This window comes from Ascaphus truei, chromosome 12, assembly GCF_040206685.1.
Source record: "Ascaphus truei isolate aAscTru1 chromosome 12, aAscTru1.hap1, whole genome shotgun sequence".
NCBI lineage: Eukaryota > Metazoa > Chordata > Amphibia > Anura > Ascaphidae > Ascaphus > Ascaphus truei.
In genome coordinates this window covers 52,774,356-52,796,680 of record NC_134494.1, presented here as the reverse complement: position 1 = coordinate 52,796,680, position 22,325 = coordinate 52,774,356, and the positions used below count along the sequence as shown (strand labels likewise).

General features: G+C 43.7%; 1 protein-coding gene across 14 annotated transcripts in view; it reads right to left on the bottom strand.

The window, feature by feature from the left end:
- Window positions 1–22,325, bottom strand: part of SOX6 (SRY-box transcription factor 6) — a 561,724-nt gene that overhangs the window by 478,077 nt on the left and 61,322 nt on the right. The gene's annotated exons all lie outside the window — the stretch shown is intronic.

Sequence of the window (22,325 nt, the reverse complement as noted above, 5' to 3'; positions counted from 1 at the left end):
ACATGTTGACATCCATCCTAAACATTTATTTAGAGACATTATCTGAAGTGCCATCTTAAATGTTTTCCATAGCAAATGTACAAATGAGTTTCTCTGGCAGGTGTACGTAATCGTACATAACCCCTCCTCTGCCAAAGTATGTGGAAAGCTATCCATGGCAGGCCGCTTTCGGCAGTGAAGGGTTTTAAAAGAGCAGGGTTTCAAGTACTAGAATAAAGAGGTAGGTACTTACTACTCTTGCTTTAAGATGATTCGGTTAACAAGCATTGAACATATAGAAGTAAATCACTCACAGACTGAAGCAAAAAGTCACAATATACCATTTTGTTGGCTGCATGCATTCAGATAGGTAACAGATGCAACTGAAACCTGCAGGGCTTTCCTAAAACTATTCTTTACCTAGCACAATGAGGGACTTTATGCTTTTAAATATCCATGATTTCCTTTCCCCAGAACAGACTAAGGTAGTTTATTTTTATTGTTTGGTCTAAACACAAGCACGTTTTTAGTTTGTCCGAGAACAAAGGACCGTTGTTACAGAGAAACTGAGCTTCTTTCATAGAAGTAGAAAAACAAGGATTGGTAAGATTTACGAAAAATGCTCTGCTACTGTTTTAAATCAGACCAATTTTGCCATTTTAACCCATTCTGACATGTTTCAGAAGGGCACTTCTTCCATCAAACTTCCTTTATGGATAGAGAGGTTTGAGATATGGGTTACTAAATGGAATATATTCTTGTTCAACATATAAGTGACATATGTCTTCATCCCAGAGTTGATCATTTTGGTTTTAGAGAGGTCCCCCTTCTGTATTGGAACAATTTATCCAATGGTTAAAATATTCCACGCAAACCTCCACTTTCTATTCCACTTCCAATAACTATTTAGCAAGGGGTAGAGGTGAGCAGTATCATTGTATCGTTAACAAATATTTCTAATAAACCCTTATTTTTATTAGTTCACAATATATACAATAATGTGCCAAGACGAGGGACGTCCCCAAAGTGGAGGAGCAACGTGTTAAATGGGAAATGGAAGGAGCTGCCTGTACACTGACACTGAACCCTCCAACAAACAAAAAAATGGACGGAGACTACAATTTTCATATGAAAATCAATAACATTATCAAGTGGACAAAATCAAAACGCTTAACCAGAAGCCATTTCTTTAGACCCAGAAAACAAACATTTCACAATACCAATGAACATGCAACACTTCTTGTTTTCATTAGCTATATATACACCTGACTGAGTAAAGGATGCTTGAGATATTTTGAATCTTCGCCGATCAGGACAGATTTATAGGACATTCTCTCCGGTTGCTATTTTTAGTAGCCGCCAAAATATTGCATTGCGTACCCAAAAACAGAAAACCACTGGGGTATTTTAAAGATGTAATTTTGAAAATAAAACCAGGCAGTAAATTCTTAACCAACAATATTTTTCTTTTTTAACCTAAGTGGAAGCAAAGTCTTTGAAATCACTGTGTAGATATCTGAACAACAGTGGCTATTAACTTTCTTAGGGCACTAAAAGAGTCACAACAGTCAGGCAGCCTCAGAAGAATGTAAAATGTCTAGGTTGGCCATAAATCATAAGAGATATCAGGCACGCTACAGGCGTCATGTGCCAACTTAAAAAGACACAACAACCCTAACTATACCAAGTGATCCAGTGCTAGAGCAAGACTTTCTGGTGTTCATGTAACGCCTCTTTACCAAGAATCGGCTACAGGAAATATCTTGATCTCATTCCCGGTTAGATTGAAAAACAAACAAATTTGTTCCAAATGTTGTCGTTTTTGTTTAGATTTTATGTATTTCTAGATAAACGCATGGAGTAATCTGAATAAGAAGTGTTGGGAGCTATACAACACTCATTAAACAAAGAATAATGGTCAATTAGACTTGAGAAACACGTCAACATATATGGATTCTCACAAAAACAGTATTTTTAAAGTGGAGTTGAAGGAATAATTCAGCCCTGAGCTTATTATTTTGGTTACCTACATTGTCAGCATAAACCCATCAAATTTAGAGTCTAATACTTACAGTGATGGAACACTTCGCTTTCAAATGCCCTACAGTCTACTCTTGCCGCACAGAATGTGTGTGCTACTTTTGACTATAAGGCTGCGATTATAGTGGTTGTGCGAGTTCCCGCGGTGTCATGCGCGAAACATGAACTAGGATTGAGGAGACAAGGAGGCATGGTCGTGACATCTCGTGAGCGGTTTGTCCTCATTGGTTGAACCGCTCACGTGACGCGGCCGTCGCACTGCAAGAACAAATGCAACTGTATTTTCAAAAATCGCCACTTCGGAGCTTATTAAATAACCCACTTAGCCACAGGGATAAATAAAAAATGGGCGCCCAACACAGTTCTGTGTGTTGCTGCAGTACATAGGAACCTATAGGTGCCATTGAGCAAACGTAATAGATGGAAAGTGAGCTAAACAAAACATATATTCCAATCCCAAAGCATTGATCTAGTGTTATTTTCCCCAAATAATCCTTTAGCTGCACTAAAGTCACGTTCACAATACATGTAAAAGAAACGTACCTAATGTTTCAACTGTGAGTCTCCTATGTATATGTGTGTGTGACGGAATTCAGGAAAGCAAATCATGTACCCGTGTAAATAGATACGAGTGAGAATCTCCACAAATAAAAGTTCTGAAGTGATCACGTAATCTCTTTAAGGGTTCAATAGACCAATAATCTTTAGCAAATCCAGCTGAAGCCTTCTGCAGGCAATATTAATTCAGAATTCTTTATTAGGATACCCTGCAGATAAATGTATTGATAATAGAAACATTGGTGATCTTTCTATTAGATTTGTAAACAGTTATGGATGAATATGTTATTAACGGTTGGTTTGGATTTCTCTTCCTATAATGGTTACAAAACAGGTAGTATTATGCATATCCAGCCATTCAACCCTTATATAATAAAAAAAAAAAAAACATTGTTCTCAACACAAAAGTACAGCTAACCCTAAACACCCAATTGTGTGAGTTTTGTCGCATGTCAAAAATGCTTTCTGGTTGCCATGCTAAAACATGGCGCCCTTTGGCAACTAGATTAAAAATAAGGATGAACTCTACCCTAACGTCTATAAGCAAGGCCTAAATGATTTTGCTGTGTAAGAATGTTGCTACTGCCAGTGGACAGATGCAATGTGCCCAGAAAAGAAAAGAAGGGCCTCAGATCCTTAATGGCACTGTGTCTGGCTCATACTGGAAACATCACCCCTGATGACAGCAACTGGTTGCCATCTATATCAGTGGTTTACAATCTTAATTTGGTTAAGGAACCCTATGTGAAATTCTGAGTAACCCCAACCCTCTCTAATAACGAGTCTGAGATCAGATACAGTGTAAGGAACCCCGACCCTCTCTAATAGCGATTCTGAGATCAGATACAGTGTAAGGAACCCCAACCCTCTCTAATAGCGCGTGTGAGATTAGATGCAATGTAAGGAACCCTGACCCTCTCTAATAGCGCGTCTGTGATCATATGCATTGTAAGGAACCCCAACCCTCTCTAATAGCGCGTCTGAGATCAGATGCATTGTAAGGAACCCCAACCCTCTCTAATAGCGTGTCTGAGATACGATGCATTGTAAGTAACCCCAACCCTCTCTAATAACGCGTCTGAGATCAGATGCATTGTAAGGAACCCGAACCCTCTCTAATAGCGCGTCTGAGATCAGATGCATTGTAAGGAACCCCAACCCTCTCTAATAGCGTGTCTGAGATCACATGCATTGTAAGGAACCCCAACCCTCTCTAATAGCGCGTCTGAGATCAGATGCATTGTAAATTCTTCTGTATTTTATACAATTTTAAAATGACCTGAAAAGCACAGGGAACCCTTTAGGTATGCCCAGCGGAACCCAAGGGTTCCTAGGAACACAGGTTGAAAAACACTGATCTCTATCAATAAAAAAATAAACTTAAATAGAAATATACATTGCGGATGGTGACAGGTCACACGTCTATGTTATTGTACCCATAAACCAAAAATTGACGGTCAATGCAAGGCATTCACACAAACTATTTCTTAAACCAAACAAATAATGTCCCATAGTGGCCGAGATCCTCAAACCTGAGGTGCCAGCCACGACATAAACTAGAAAATGAATGGGAACTTAGTTCTTCCATTCCCACTTCTGTACTCCACACTGCCGCCATTTATTTACAGCTTTCTTTCAATTCATTTACATGAATTCTACTGGTGATTAAGACCAAGGGTAGTGATATATTCTGAGTGGGAAACATTGAATCGCAATTGTGAATTTCCTCACTTTGTCCCCTGACTGTAATCAATGTTGCTAGTTTGCTACCTTAACGTCGTTTTGTAAGGTTATAGAACATGCTAAAAAAACTAAAATGGCACCTACCACACAATGGATCTATACATTAAAGACTGATTCATATAGCAATTTAACTGCTTTTATGTTCAAAATTACACTATTCCGGAACCAACAGTGCTTTGCAGGTCTACTGCTGGAATTATAAAAAGAGATTTAATGTATTTTTCACAGAAATGTTTTATATTGCTTGACAGGCATTTTTATGACAAAATTAAGTGGCATACAAGCTTTGAAATATGTGATTATTTTGTATTTAGCATAGTGCCAAAATATTTGCATTGCACTAGTAGAGATGCATACAATAGTAGCATAAAATGTGTTTTTAATATTATAGGTAGATGCACACGAAACAAATTCAGATACAAATATATATAAATGAAACGCTCTGCAGTACTATACGTTTTGCTGAGTGATCGCTTGACTATTGCTAAGAAAGTCCACGTGTGACCCAGCCTTCCAGCTACAGGAAACACTGACTGAGGACACACAATACTCTGCATCACTTATACTCTATACATTAGGGTGAAAACACCGGAACAATCAAGCAAGAGTGATGGGGCGGTGGGTGTTGGAAGGGAGCATAGCCATGCACGTGCAGATAGCCATGCACGTGCAGATAGCCATGCACGCGCAGATAGCCATGCACGCGCAGATAGCCATGCACGTGCAAATAGCCATCCACGCGCAGATAGCCATGCACACGCAGATAGCCTTGCACGCGCAGATAGCCTTGCACGCGCAGATAGCCTTGCACGAGCAAATAGCCTTGCACGCGCAGATAGCCTTACACGCGCAGATAGCCATGCACGCGCAGATAGCCATGCACGCGCAGATAGCCATGCACGCGCAGATAGCCATGCACGCGCAGATAGCCATGCACGTGCAGATAGCCATGCATGTGTAGATAGCCATAGCCATGCATGGGCAGATAGCCATGCATGGGCAGATAGCCATGCACGTGCAGATAGCCATAGCCATGCATGGGTAGATAGCCATAGCCATGCACGTGCAGATAGCCATGCACGTGCAGATAGCCATGCACGCGCAGATAGCCATGCACGCGCAGATAGCCATGCACGCGCAGATAGCCATGCACGCGCAGATAGCCATGCACGTACAGATAGACATGCATGTGTAGATAGCCATAGCCATGCACGCGCAGATAGCCATGCACGCGCAGATAGCCATGCACGCACAGATAGCCATGCACGCGCAGATAGCCATGCACGCGCAGATAGCCATGCACGCGCAGATAGCCATGCACGCGCAGATAGCCATGCACGCGCAGATAGCCATGCACGTACAGATAGCCATGCATGTGTAGATAGCCATAGCCATGCACGCGCAGATAGCCATGCACGCGCAGATAGCCATGCACGCGCAGATAGCCATGCACGTACAGATAGCCATGCATGTGTAGATAGCCATAGCCATGCACGCGCAGATAGCCATGCACGCGCAGATAGCCATGCACGCACAGATAGCCATGCACGCGCAGATAGCCATGCACGCGCAGATAGCCATGCACGCGCAGATAGCCATGCACGCGCAGATAGCCATGCACGCGCAGATAGCCATGCACGCGCAGATAGCCATGCACGCGCAGATAGCCATGCACGCGCAGATAGCCATGCACGCGCAGATAGCCTTGCATAATGACATGAATTAAAGAACTGCACAAAAGAAAAATTGCAGAAAAAGTTAATTGAAATACAGATCCGAAAATAACCCGGCGTTCCGGGTCACACGGGGCGTGTAATTGCGTTGCGTTGGCTTGTGTATGACAAGTGATGCTGTTCACGGCAATGCCGGAGTCCCTCTTAGCAACATATACTAGGTTTGCGGTCAAGTGAAAGAGCTCAGGTGTGTTACACGCTCACCCTGGGGCCAGGTGTGTTACACGCTCACCCTGGGGCCAGGTGTGTTACACGCTAACCCTGGGGCCAGGTGTGTTACACGTTCACCCTGGGGCCAGGTGTGTTACACGCTCACCCTGGGGCCAGGTGTGTTACACGCTCACCCTGGGGCCAGGTGTGTTACACGTTCACCCTTGGGCCAGGTGTGTTACACGCTCACCCTGGGGCCAGGTGTGTTACACGCTCACCCTGGGGCCAGGTGTGTTACACGCTCATCCTGGGTTCAGGCGTGTTACACGCTAACCCTGGGGCCAGGTGTTACACGTTCACCCTGGGGCCAGGTGTGTTACACGCTCACCCTGGGGCCAGGTGTGTTACACGCTCACCCTGGGGCCAGGTGTGTTACACGCTAACCCTAGGGCCAGGTGTGTTACACGTTCACCCTGGGGCCAGGTGTGTTACACGCTCACCCTGGGGCCAGGTGTGTTACACGCTCACCCTGGGGCCAGGTGTGTTACACGTTCACCCTGGGGCCAGTGGAAGCCAGTGGAAGTGTTGTATGCTGGGTGATAATGGTGAAAGGTGGGGTTGCAGACCTCACTAAGACATGCAGATGAGCATACAGTTGTACACACACACACACACACACACACACACACACACACACACACACACACACACACACACACACACTTGATTGCAATAACATCATGTGTTAAGACGTGTTGCCAGTTAAATATCTGTTAGAAATCCTGTCTGGGATTATTTGTGTAAAGGTGCAGGCAATGGTAGTTGTACAAATGTAATTCATTTAGCTGCCTACCAGCTGCACCATCCACACCTACTTATAGAGATCCGCTGGTTAAACAATGCACCATCCACACCTACTTATAGAGATCCGCTGGTTAAACAACGCACCATCCACACCTACTTATAGAGATCCGCTGGTTAAACAACGCACCATCCACACCTACTTATAGAGATCCGCTGGTTAAACAATGCACCATCCACACCTACTTATAGAGATCCGCTGGTTAAACAACGCACCATCCACACCTACTTATAGAGATCCGCTGGTTAAACAACGCACCATCCACACCTACTTATAGAGATCCGCTGGTTAAACAATGCACCATCCACACCTACTTATAGAGATCCGCTGGTTAAACAATGCACCATCCACACCTACTTATAGAGATCCGCTGGTTAAACAACACACCATCAACACCTACTTATAGAGATCCGCTGGTTAAACAATACACCATCTACACCTACTTATAGAGATCCGCTGGTTAAACAATGCACCATCCACACCTACTTATAGAGATCCGCTGGTTAAACAACGCACCATCCACACCTACTTATAGAGATCCGCTGGTTAAACAATGCACCATCCACACCTACTTATAGAGATCCGCTGGTTAAACAATGCACCATCCACACCTACTTATAGAGATCCGCTGGTTAAACAATACACCATCCACACCTACTTATAGAGATCCGCTGGTTAAACAATGCACCATCCACACCTACTTATAGAGATCCGCTGGTTAAACAACGCACCATCCACACCTACTTATAGAGATCCGCTGGTTAAACAATACACCATCCACACCTACTTATAGAGATCCGCTGGTTAAACAATGCACCATCCACACCTACTTATAGAGATCCGCTGGTTAAACAATACACCATCCACACCTACTTATAGAGATCCGCTGGTTAAACAATGCACCATCCACACCTACTTATAGAGATCCGCTGGTTAAACAAAGCACCATCCACACCTACTTATAGAGATCCGCTGGTTAAACAACGCACCATCCACACCTACTTATAGAGATCCGCTGGTTAAACAACGCACCATCCACACCTACTTATAGAGATCCGCTGGTTAAACAACACACCATCCACACCTACTTATAGAGATCCGCTGGTTAAACAACGCACCATCCACACCTACTTATAGAGATCCGCTGGTTAAACAACGCACCATCCACACCTACTTATAGAGATCCGCTGGTTAAACAACGCACCATCCACACCTACTTATAGAGATCCGCTGGTTAAACAACGCACCATCCACACCTACTTATAGAGATCCGCTGGTTAAACAACGCACCATCCACACCTACTTATAGAGATCCGCTGGTTAAACAACGCACCATCCACACCTACTTATAGAGATCCGCTGGTTAAACAACGCACCATCCACACCTACTTATAGAGATCCGCTGGTTAAACAATGCACCATCCACACCTACTTATAGAGATCCGCTGGTTAAACAATACACCATCCACACCTACTTATAGAGATCCGCTGGTTAAACAATGCACCATCCACACCTACTTATAGAGATCCGCTGGTTAAACAATGCACCATCCACACCTACTTATAGAGATCCGCTGGTTAAACAATGCACCATCCACACCTACTTATAGAGATCCGCTGGTTAAACAACGCACCATCCACACCTACTTATAGAGATCCGCTGGTTAAACAACGCACCATCCACACCTACTTATAGAGATCCGCTGGTTAAACAATGCACCATCCACACCTACTTATAGAGATCCGCTGGTTAAACAATACACCATCCACACCTACTTATAGAGATCCGCTGGTTAAACAATGCACCATCCACACCTACTTATAGAGATCCGCTGGTTAAACAATGCACCATCCACACCTACTTATAGAGATCCGCTGGTTAAACAATGCACCATCCACACCTACTTATAGAGATCCGCTGGTTAAACAATGCACCATCCACACCTACTTATAGAGATCCGCTGGTTAAACAATGCACCATCCACACCTACTTATAGAGATCCGCTGGTTAAACAATGCACCATCCACACCTACTTATAGAGATCCGCTGGTTAAACAATGCACCATCCACACCTACTTATAGAGATCCGCTGGTTAAACAATGCACCATCCACACCTACTTATAGAGATCCGCTGGTTAAACAATGCACCATCCACACCTACTTATAGAGATCCGCTGGTTAAACAATGCACCATCCACACCTACTTATAGAGATCCGCTGGTTAAACAATGCACCATCCACACCTACTTATAGAGATCCGCTGGTTAAACAATGCACCATCCACACCTACTTATAGAGATCCGCTGGTTAAACAATACACCATCCACACCTACTTATAGAGATCCGCTGGTTAAACAATGCACCATCCACACCTACTTATAGAGATCCGCTGGTTAAACAAAGCACCATCCACACCTACTTATAGAGATCCGCTGGTTAAACAACGCACCATCCACACCTACTTATAGAGATCCGCTGGTTAAACAACGCACCATCCACACCTACTTATAGAGATCCGCTGGTTAAACAACACACCATCCACACCTACTTATAGAGATCCGCTGGTTAAACAACGCACCATCCACACCTACTTATAGAGATCCGCTGGTTAAACAACGCACCATCCACACCTACTTATAGAGATCCGCTGGTTAAACAACGCACCATCCACACCTACTTATAGAGATCCGCTGGTTAAACAACGCACCATCCACACCTACTTATAGAGATCCGCTGGTTAAACAACGCACCATCCACACCTACTTATAGAGATCCGCTGGTTAAACAACGCACCATCCACACCTACTTATAGAGATCCGCTGGTTAAACAACGCACCATCCACACCTACTTATAGAGATCCGCTGGTTAAACAACGCACCATCCACACCTACTTATAGAGATCCGCTGGTTAAACAATACACCATCCACACCTACTTATAGAGATCCGCTGGTTAAACAATGCACCATCCACACCTACTTATAGAGATCCGCTGGTTAAACAATGCACCATCCACACCTACTTATAGAGATCCGCTGGTTAAACAATGCACCATCCACACCTACTTATAGAGATCCGCTGGTTAAACAACGCACCATCCACACCTACTTATAGAGATCCGCTGGTTAAACAACGCACCATCCACACCTACTTATAGAGATCCGCTGGTTAAACAACGCACCATCCACACCTACTTATAGAGATCCGCTGGTTAAACAATACACCATCCACACCTACTTATAGAGATCCGCTGGTTAAACAATACACCATCCACACCTACTTATAGAGATCCGCTGGTTAAACAATGCACCATCCACACCTACTTATAGAGATCCGCTGGTTAAACAATGCACCATCCACACCTACTTATAGAGATCCGCTGGTTAAACAATGCACCATCCACACCTACTTATAGAGATCCGCTGGTTAAACAATGCACCATCCACACCTACTTATAGAGATCCGCTGGTTAAACAATGCACCATCCACACCTACTTATAGAGATCCGCTGGTTAAACAATGCACCATCCACACCTACTTATAGAGATCCGCTGGTTAAACAATGCACCATCCACACCTACTTATAGAGATCCGCTGGTTAAACAATGCACCATCCACACCTACTTATAGAGATCCGCTGGTTAAACAATGCACCATCCACACCTACTTATAGAGATCCGCTGGTTAAACAATGCACCATCCACACCTACTTATAGAGATCCGCTGGTTAAACAATGCACCATCCACACCTACTTATAGAGATCCGCTGGTTAAACAACGCACCATCCACACCTACTTATAGAGATCCGCTGGTTAAACAACGCACCATCCACACCTACTTATAGAGATCCGCTGGTTAAACAACGCACCATCCACACCTACTTATAGAGATCCGATGGTTAAACAACGCACCATCCACACCTACTTATAGAGATCCGCTGGTTAAACAACGCACCATCCACACCTACTTATAGAGATCCGCTGGTTAAACAACGCACCATCCACACCTACTTATAGAGATCCGCTGGTTAAACAATGCACCATCCACACCTACTTATAGAGATCCGCTGGTTAAACAATGCACCATGTTTTACTTCTGTGTGACCCAGGGAGATGGTTTGTTTTTTCCATTTGTGGGTTTCTTTTCCATTTACTCAGAGACCATTTATGATAAAAGAAAAATGCAAATCACAGTGTAACCAAGACAAAAAAAAGCAAGATCTGGAAATAACAAAGTATCTCAGTGGTAATGTGGCTGAAATTATTTTCCCTGTGGGTACATTACAATTTTAGCCAAGTGCTGGGCTTCCATTACTACTTATGTATATCAAGTTGATCTGCAGACCACCCATACCATTGGCCCAACAGATGTCCGATTATTTTTCCATCCTGGAGACATAGGGTGTTATTTATTCAATTGGGACAGTACCGATCAGGTCTCAGTTGGTGGCGGGGTGGTTGGAGAGTGGAGAGTTGGGGGGGGGGGGGAGAAGGGTGAATTTGGGAATGGGCATTGGTGAAGAGGGGAAGAGGAGGATGTTGAAACCATGAATCCAAGAAGCTGACTGGAGTATGCAGTGTATGTACCCCCAATCACGAGTTGAACACACACACACACATGTATATATATATGTGTGTGTGTTCAACTCAAGAAACACATATATACACGTCCATAGACACACACATACACTGTGATACCATCACTGTCCTCTAGGTGCTGGAACAGTGCAGCAAGTGTGCTTTCCAGTCCACAGAGAGTAAGTTCCCCTAAGACTGAGGCCCAAGTACCTCCGCTGCCCGCGCGCCCGCGAGATTGGCGGCACGTGCAGCCGATTCCCCGGTCTGCAGGGAGCTGCAGACCAAAAGACCGGGGGGGGGGGGGGGTATCAGTGATGGGGGCGCGGCCATGACGTCACCCGGCAGGTTCGCCCTCATTGGCTGAACTGCCGGGGGGCGTGGCTTAGCGCTCCGTAGCGAGTCCTGCTCTCAATTCTATTGAGAGCAAGAGCAACTCGCACCACCCTTGCAGCGGGCCCGGCGCCATTGAGGGGAGGGCTCTCGTCCCTGCAGCGTCCGCCACAGCGGGCGCTGCAGTAGCCAGCGGGGTCCAGCCCTAAGAGAAGCCAGCAGCAGCTGCTAATGGAGCTAATCAGCCTAGTCTGAGAGAACAATGAAGTGGAATAAAAGACAGACTGAAAGCTGCCATGCTGAGTCACAGATTGCTGTCCCAGAGAGGGGCACAGAGAAGTGCTTCCCAGAAAGTAAGGCTGGCACAGTTCTTTGGACCTGCTGGATGGGTGGGTCTGAATCCCAGAGGAAAGCAGGAAAAAACGACAGACTGTGCTGAAGCAGGGATGTCCTGCCCTTGACAGTGGACATACAGAGGAGAGTTTTTCTGAGATCATATGGGGCCGAGTTCCTCTAGGAAGAAAGGCCGCAAGGCCGCACTGAAGCGGGGACATCTGCTAAAAGCCTGGACTTACAGATAAGTAAGCCTCTTTATTATTATGTGCAGAGACTGTATACATTGTTGCCTATGCCAGGGCATGTTTTAAGCTGGGAACCAGTATAGTTGGCCAGCTGTGGTTAGAAAGGGCTGAAGCAAGTTGAGTAATTTTCCCTAAAGGGAATAGGTATTATTTTTATGGTTTTTTTGGACTTAAAGGGACGGTGGGCCTGTTGGTGTATGATTTATTCCCTGTAAATAAACCCCATATAGAGAAATACAGTGTTTCCGGCCTTAAATTGGGACTAAAAGAGACTGCAACGTGGTGTGCGCATCACAATACACTATATATATATACATACATACATACATACATATATATATATACCTACATACATACACAGTAGTCAACAAATCACCAAAAAATCTACTCGCCGAACAAAAAAATCTACTCGCCACCTAGTACCACACGTGTGCTACTTGGGCCAATAGGAGCTCGCCACGATGTTAAATCCACTCGCCCGGGGCGTGCAAATGTATAGGTTTGTCGAACACTGTACATACATTTATACATACATACATACATACACATACACGGCTAACAACCCCTTCCTGCACACCACCTTAAGGTAAACTGCATTTTCAGCACACATCATTCAAAAGGTCCAACATTACTGACCCATACATATCACTGATTTTCCTTTGCAATGAGTGACAAAATATATCTTGTTTCATGCCGCAATATTCAATGAAAGTTACAAAATAAGTATTTTTGGATGACATACATATATCAAAGTTTGTAATGGAAATCAACTTAAATCTAAGTATCACATAGATACCTCAGTCTTTGCCCACTATTGACCAAAGTCAACAGAAAATAAAGATCCATGATATTTTTAAACCAGTTATTCATGGGAGACCAACAGGACCAAGTAAATTCGGGACAAAAAGCCTACCATAACTTTATTAGACAAGAAAGGCCAAAGATTGTGTTGGAAGCCGCTGGGAAAACAATAAGGTCTTGCATTTCCTGCTGGAGCTTCAATGATGGACTTGCCTCTTTGGTTGCTCTCCATCATCGGTGAGTAGATATCCAGGAATCAGACTCCGGATCTAGGCTGGAGCATTTGTGACTCCCAGCCAAACAAAGCTCAGTAGACTTTGAGATTAAAGTCTCAATCACAAGACGTTTTTAATGTTGCATATAAACACTTTATATTTTGGAGAGCTAAATGAAACAAGTGACCCCAGCTGAGGCCATTGAAGGTTTTCCAGTATAAACACATTGAGTTCAAACACCCTTGTCATGATTCTTTCTAAAGCTTGAAAGGATGAGGATAATTGTATCCCTTGGGATTCCTGAATTCTGTCTCTTCATCTCTTGGCTCTACATAAGGAAGATGCATATATCTTCCTAAATAATGCAGCAAAGAAGATAAACAAAAAAAATAAATACACATATGAATGTCAGAGTCATTCCTGAATATTTTTGAATATGCGTAGTGAATTTCTTACCAGAACCTTGAAGCTACTGGTTTTTTTTAAAGCAACTATACCAGTCAAAAAAATTAAATATACATATATATTTACTTATTGCCTTTAATTTATCTTTTTAATCATGATCATTTCCCAAGAGCTTATTCATAGCCCCAACCTGTTTCAATGAAATGATTGCAAGTTTTCTTTGACTAATAATCCTGCAGTCCTGTCTAAATGAGTAAAGATGACATGTTCCTTTATATCCACATGTCTTGGTGCTTTTAGTAGTGACGTTTTCAGAGCAAAGACGTACAGTATTACGCAAACCCCACAACAAATGTTTAGGGACTGAAACTGATGCTACATTGGAATCGAGATACTATTTTGGAATGCAAAATCAATGTATTGAAGACAAAGACCGCTCCAGTATCAAGGTATGCCCACCCAAAAATAGAGCACTGACAGCAGTAGACCAGCAAAGCGTTTCAAAGTGCTACTTTATTCTTTTTTTAAATCAGAAGCCTTCTGTATTTTGCACTAACACTTTGCAACAATATGCTGGACTAAGGCTCCGAGTGCTCTGTTTTGGGTGGGCATACCCGGATACTGAACGCTATTATGGGGTGTAAACGTTAGTGTTCTTGCACACTACTGTATTCTCTTTTACAACATTTATTGTGCTTATTTGACCGCTGTGGGTAGCGCGTTTTTCAATGTATTGAAGAAATAAGGATCATAAAGACCATGGAATGAAATAAGAAAACGAATCAAAAGTTTGATCAAATTGACCAGGGAGTAATAGCTAAATAAATACTGTTGATTACACACATGGTGACATCTGGTATTCCAGCAATGAGCTTTCATTTACCTCCCAAGAGTTGCCTGTAAGAAGGCAAGAAAACTGATTTTATTTCTGAATGGAGAAAAGGTATGCACAAATACCATGAATACCATTAATTCCAGATTTTATATGTTTATGAAATTTTTTTTTTACCAAGAGGTGGAATTCACTTGTATCTTTGGACACAAAAAAATTATGGCGAGTATCAAAGTGACAAAAACTTACAGCCGTACAGCAGATAAAAATACCACTTGTGAGCTCAGTCACGTCTCAGACAGGTCTGCACCCTGCCTTTCCCCGTTATCTCTTCGCATCCAGTGCTTCTACTGCAGCAAGGGATTCTAGGTAAAGACATGCAAATGAGCACTCACAGTGTGTACACCTTTTTGCTTCTTGCCCATTTTAACATGAACCCCTATATGCTTATGCCTGCTGCTGTTTTACTTGACTTTTTCAGCACAGCCGGAGTTAAAGAAGTTATATCTTTGCAAACATTATTCTAAATTTGCTTGTATAGCAAAAATGTGTAAAAAAAAAAAAAAAGAACATTTAAAGACGAATCTTTACTTTATTATCCAAATACATAATTGCTCGTTCAACATTGTGCAGCATACATTGGTACAATATAAGGATATAGATGTTACCCTGAGCTCTAAAGCAGGGGTGCGCAAAGTGGGGGACGGTAGCATTTCCAGGGGGGGGCGCGGCAGCTAGAGAGGTCCCGCGCTCTCCCCCAAGGCATTTAAATTAAACGCCGGGGGGACCGCGCGAGGCCTCTGCAGCTTCTCCTGCCTGGTCTTCAGCGACGCGTCGCCAGGGTAACTGGTATCACATGATGTCATATTGCCATGGCAACGTGATGTCACATGACCCCACGTCATTTGATGCCGGAGCCGAGAAGGGGGGTGGCGCGAGCCAGGAGGTAAGCAGGCAAGGGGGGGCGCAAGTTCAAAACTTTGCGCACCCCTGCTCTATAGTATGTCAAAGGTCTTAGGTAATACATGCAAATAGATACTTTAAGCAACGCAAACACATTCCTATAGAACAGGGGTGGGCGAAATATAGCCCGCGGGCCACATCCAGCCCACTAAACCATTCTCTGTGGCCCACCCTCTCTCCAAACCTCTTGCATCAAGCGTCGGCAGAGACGAAAGAGTGGCGGCAGCCCACCCAGGTGGGGCCAAACAAGGAAGTTAGAGCCCACTGGAAGTTTGACAACTTCCATTATTACTGCTTGGGTGGCCTCCCTACATCGCAGCCGTGCACCACAACCCGCACCAGAGGTAGGACACAGGGGGTAGAGGGAGGTCTGGGGGAGAGAGAGGGGGGGGTGAGGAGTGAGAGAGAAGGGGCCGGGGAGAAGAGTGAGAGAGAAGGCGGGGAGAAGCATGAGAGAGAAGGCGGGGAGAAGAGTGAGAGAGAAGATGGGGAGAAGAGTGAGAGAGAAGGCGGGGAGAAGCATGAGAGAGAAGGCGGGGAGAAGAGTGAGAGAGAAGATGGGGAGAAGAGTGAGAGAGAAGGCGGGGAGAAGAGTGAGAGAGAAGGGGGCGGGGAGAAGAGTGAGAGAGAAGGCGGGGAGAAGCATGAGAGAGAAGGCGGGGAGAAGAGTGAGAGAGAAGATGGGGAGAAGAGTGAGAGAGAAGGCGGGGAGAAGAGTGAGAGAGAAGGGGGCGGGGAGAAGAGTGAGAGAGAAGGCAGCGGGGAGAAGAGTGAGAGAGAAGGCGGGGAGAAGAGTGAGAGAGAAGGCGGGGAGACGAATGAGAGAAAAGGCGGGGAGAAGAATGAGAGAGAAGGCGGGGAGAAGAGTGAGAGAGAAGGGGCGGGGAGAAGAGTGAGAGAGAAGGGGGCGGGGAGAAGAGTGAGAGAGAAGGTGGCGGGGAGAAGAATGAGAGAGAAGGCGGGGAGAAGAGTGAGAGAGAAGGCGGGGAGAAGAGTGAGAGAGAAGGGGGCAGGGAGAAGAGTGAGAGAGAAGAGGGCGGGAGAAGAGAGAGAGAAGGGGGCGGGGAGAAGGGGGCGGGGAGAAGAGTGAGAGAGAAGGGGGCGGGGAGAAGAGTGAGAGAGAAGGGGGCAGGGAGAAGAGTGAGAGAGAAGGGGGCGGGGAGAAGAGTGAGAGAGAAGGCGGGGAGAAGAGTGAGAGAGAAGGGGGCAGGGAGAAGAATCAGAGAGAAGGGGGCAGGGAGAAGAGTGAGAGAGAAGGCGGGGAGAAGAGTGAGAGAGAAGGGGGCGGGTAGAAGAGTGAGAGAGAAGGGGGCGGGGAGAAGAGTGAGAGAGAAGAGGGCGGGGAGAAGAGTGAGAGAGAAAGGGGTGGGGAGAAGGGGGCGGGGAGAAGAATGAGAGAGAAGGCGGGGAGAGGCAGGGATGCGGGTAGATGCAGGTGAGAAGAGTTTGTACATTAAGTGTGTGGCCCCCAAAGCTTACTCAAGCTCGTGAAGTGGCCCCCCATCCAAAATAAATTGACCACCTCTGCTATAGAAGATTGAACGGCGGTTTAGGGGGTGATGTGATGATGAAACCTAAAGCAATAACATGTCCAGATTTTTATCCATTTAAACATTCTTATAATAGAAGATATGTCTCTTAAATTACCCCAAAAGAACTTTCAGGTCTTCAATACTAATAAGTATTGACTACGTTAAATATATTTAAAATACATAAAATAAACACGGAACAACACACTCTGAAACCTGAACTTGAAAATCGGTCTTTGGAAGTGTATTAGAAGAAGAGTGTCTGATACTGAATAGAGTAATTCAAATGTAGTGTAGATCTTATTACCATTTTTAGTCTCAGGAATACAAAACAATTAGAATCCATACAGCAAATTTTAATGCCGGACATGATATAGAGTGACTTATGTAATATAATATAACATACGTAATTTCATCATTTACAACATATTTCAGGGTATAATTTACAATCATTGGATTACAAAGCAGCACTCCTTGCTTCTCAATATAGATATATATATATATATAATATTTGTTATGGTTTTTCTTACCCGAACTGGAAATCCCCAAAACAGAAGATTGTTGCTTAAATTAAGAAAGAAACAGTATACTGTATGCCAAATAAGTGTACGTGGGAAGGATGTTGATCCAGGGAGTAATCCGATTGCCATTATTTTGAGTCAGGAAGGAATGAATTTTTTCCTCTTATGAGATATCATTGGATAATGTGTCACTGGGGTTTTCTGTTTGCCTTCCTCTGGATCAATATACCGTAGATACAAATATAGGATAAGTATGTGTAGTCTAAATTTAGCATAGGTTGAACTCGATGGACATACAGTTAGGTCCAGAAATAATTGGACAATGACACAATTTTCATAATTTTGGCTCTGTACGCCACCACAATGGATTTGAAATGAAACAACAAGATGCAATAGAAGTGCAGACTTTCAGCTTTAATTCAAGGGGTTGAAAAAAAATATCGTATGAAACGTTTAGGAATTGCAACCATTTTCATACACAGTCCCCTTATTTCAGGGGCTCAAATGTAATTGGACAAATTAACACAATCATAAATAAAATGTTCATTTTTAATACTTTATCGAGAATCCTTTACAGGCAATGACTGCTTGAAGCAAAGGAGGGGAGAAAACGTTTTCTCCCCTCCTTTGCTACATTTGCTCTTCAACAGGCGGAGGCACAGTTAACCCGTGGACACCTGGACACCTGAGGACCCACTCTTCATCGTGGACACCTTCCCATGTGAGTCTCTCCAGGATAGTTCTGGACTTTATTCATAATGATTGTTCCTTTATAGATGCTTACTACTCAAACATCCTTACTACCGTGCATTGTGGGATTGTAGTGTTTACATGCATCTTTTGGACATTTCATATCTATATCTGTTATTGGGTTAATCCACTTTTCTACAATCAAGACATGTGTAGTGTTCGCTGTATTCTTTAGAGCACCATACAACGTTTTCATCAATGACTGCTTGAAGTCTGGAACGCATGGACATCACCAAACGCTGGGTTTCCTCCTTTGTGATGCTTTGCCAGGCCTTTACTGCATCTGTCTTCAGTTGTTGTTTGTTAGTGGGTCTTTCTGCCTTAAGTTTTGTCTTCAGCAAGTGAAATGCATGCTCCATCGGGTTGAGATCTGGTGATTGACTTGGCCATTGCAGAATATTCCACTTCTTTGCCTTAAAAAAACTCCTGGGTTGCTTTCGCAGTATGTTTTGGGTCATTGTCCATCTGTAAAGTGAAGCGCCGTCCAATCAACTTTTGGATGAATCTGAGCAGACAATATATCCCTATACACTTCAGAATTCATCCGGCTGTTCTGTCTTCTGTCACATCATCGATAAACACTAGTGACCCGGTGCCATTGTAAGCCATGCATGCCCATGCCATCACACTGCCTCCACCATGTTTTACAGATGTGGTATGCTTCAGATCATGAGCTGTTCCAAGCCTTCTCCATACTTTTTTCTTCCCATCATTCTGGTACAGGTTGATCTTAGTTTCATCTGTCCAAAGAATGCTGTTCCAGAACTGGGCTGGCTTTTTTAGATATTGTTTGGCAAAGTCTAATCTGGCCTTTCTATTCTTGAGGCTTATGAATGGTTTGCACTTTGTGGTGAATCTTCTGTATTTGCTCTCATGAAGACTTCTCTTTATGGTAGACTTGGATAATGATATGCCTACCTCCTGGAGAGTGTTCTTCACTTGGCTAGATGTTGTGAAGGGGTTTTTCTTTACCATGGAAAGGATCTTACGATCATCCACCACTGTTGTTTTCTGTGGACGTCCAGGCCTTTTTGTGTTGCAGAGCTCACCAGTGCGTTCTTTTTTTCTCAGAATGTACCAAACGGTTGATTTGGCCACTCCTAATGTTCCTGCTATCTCTCTGATGGATTTTCTTTTTTTTTTGCAGCCTAAGGATGCCCTGTTTCATTTGCATTGAGAGCTCCTTTGACCGCATGTTGTGGGTTCACAGCAACAGCTTCCAAATGCGAATACCACACCAACTCCAGACCTTTTATCTGCTTAATTGATGATGAAATAAAGAAGGAATAGCCCACACCTGTCCATGAAACAGCCTTTGAGTCAATTGTCCAATTACTTTTGATCCCTTGAAAAAGAGGGGGCTACATATTTAAAAGATGTAATTCCTAAACCCTTCCTCCAATTTGGATGTGAATACCCTCAAATTAAAGCTGATAGACTGCACTTTAAGCCCATATTCATTATTTAACTGTAAATTGAATTTATTTTTGTACATAGCCGAAATAACAAAACTTGTATCAGTGTCCAATTATTTCCGGACCTAAGTGTATGTCTTTTTTCAGCCTCATCTACTATGCAACTATGCAACTATGATATCCCAAATGCAGCAGAACACCCAGTTGATAAAACATCTCCTCAAGCAAAGATTACACATTTTCAACACATATTTTAAGCATGAATTTGTCTGAGGAACATATTGTGACATATCTCAAGTACAACCAGATACATAGGAGTCTGACATAGATTCTCTCCCCCCATTTTTCGGTCATTGTTCTATAGCAGCGGTGCGCAAACTGGGGGGCGCGTGAGAATTTCTAGGGGTGGGCCCTGCAGTTAGAGGCCCCACGCTCTTCCCCACGGCATTTAAATTAAACTAATTTACCTGTTCACTGCTGGGTCGCCATGTCAACGCGCGTCAAATTACGCAGCGGGGTAACGTGACGTCACATGACCCGCAATGTCATTTGACACTGAGTCTTTGGAGAGGGGGGGGGCACGAACGCTCCGGCTCCCGGGCAGGGGGCGCAGCTCAAGAAGTTTGCGCACCCCTGTTCTAAAGAACACGATTTAGGATGGAAGCAGATTGAGGACTGGCGTTTTAATCCAATAATTTTAACGGACGCCAGCTTATATTTACAAAGCAGTGCTATGCCATGAGAAAAATTCCGGTGCTGGAAGACACCTAAAAACCTATTCACTTGAATTTACTGGAAGGTGTCTTTCGTCATGGCGCCGGTTAGTAAATATAAGACACTATGTATTAAGTGTTGTAAAGTGTCCCACCATTCCGGAGTGTGAGAAAGGGCCTCACACATGCGAGAGACTCCCCTACTCACCTCCGGAGCAGGGGGTTTGGTGTCTGCTGGGGGATCGGGGTCTTTGACGTCAGGAGTCGGGGCACGAACGCGCGAGACTCATGGAAATTGCGTGAGACTTGATAGGGATGTATGTCGCAGGACTCTTCAGGCATTAAAAAAAAATATTACAAATTTGTTGAAACTCTCCATCTTTGATCTAGTAGATAAATCGGATGCGGTTTCCAATACTGAAATCTCAGAAATGAAAACTTGTGAAACCTACCCAGAGGAGGTTAGAGGAATCTCAGGGGGGGGGTCAGCGGGATAAAACACACAGATCTATTTGCTTTGGGGCTTTTATAACCTTTAAGCAACTCCATTAGATGGTCAAATCGTGTTCTAGCAATGGAATCACATTAGGACACTGGTAAAGCACAGAACAACATGAGAACACCAACCTGTCCAGGTGGTGACGAAAATAGAAAAATATCAGTCATTTCTACATGTTGTTCAACAGAGACAATAAAATATAACTTAATTAGCACTGCCCACTGTCTCTGTCTTTTACTTCTGTTACTCAAATAGCAATAAATATGTAAAAACAGACATTATAAATGTGTCTTCACAAGTGGGCACCAAAATATTGGCTGGCTTACATGATTTCCTATTATATTTGTACAAGCGACAAACGTGAGTTTTCTACTAATTTCCGAAACCAGCTTTTCTATAATAATAATGGTAAGAGAAAGCTTCAAATGCGCAGTCGATAGAAACACCTGTGCATATCTTTTGGTGGCAAATGCGTGCAGTCGAGCTTCAAGCTTTTTCAATTCTCCCCAAAGAGATACCTATAAATCTTTCCCTTTCATCCCCGTACTTGGAGATCAGAGGGCAAAGCAAAATCAGGCAGAAGAATGAAGATTAAATTATGTGGGCTACAGTTAAAAGTCAGGATTCCTCACAGATGTTTATCAGGTTTATGAATTCTGCATACTAAATCATAACAATCTCACCAACATGCTGAGAAAATATATAGGATTTCTTTTCAAGCGGAACATGTTTTTCTTGGGTATTTTAATGAACCTGTTGAACATAAGGCCTATCGATGTGGGTCATGTACAGAACAAATTCTGCAAGTTGTTGGCAAAGATCTTACATATCCCTTTCTTACATTTGTTCACCTTTCGGAATGTACAATTTTTGTCGCATCAATAGACAAACACAATTTCTATAAATAAAATGCACTTAATCCTTCACTGGAGATGCCATTAGGTCAAACCCAAATTGTTTCATACCTTAAAATACTTGGAGTAGCTTTTCAAACTAAGGTCTGGGATCTCTGTTGCTAGCATGTCTTTGTCTCCTGTTGATCTGTCTGTTGGTATACCTCAGGGCTCTGTACTGGAACCTCTCCTTTTCTCTCTCTACACACTATTACTTGGAGACCTTATCAACTC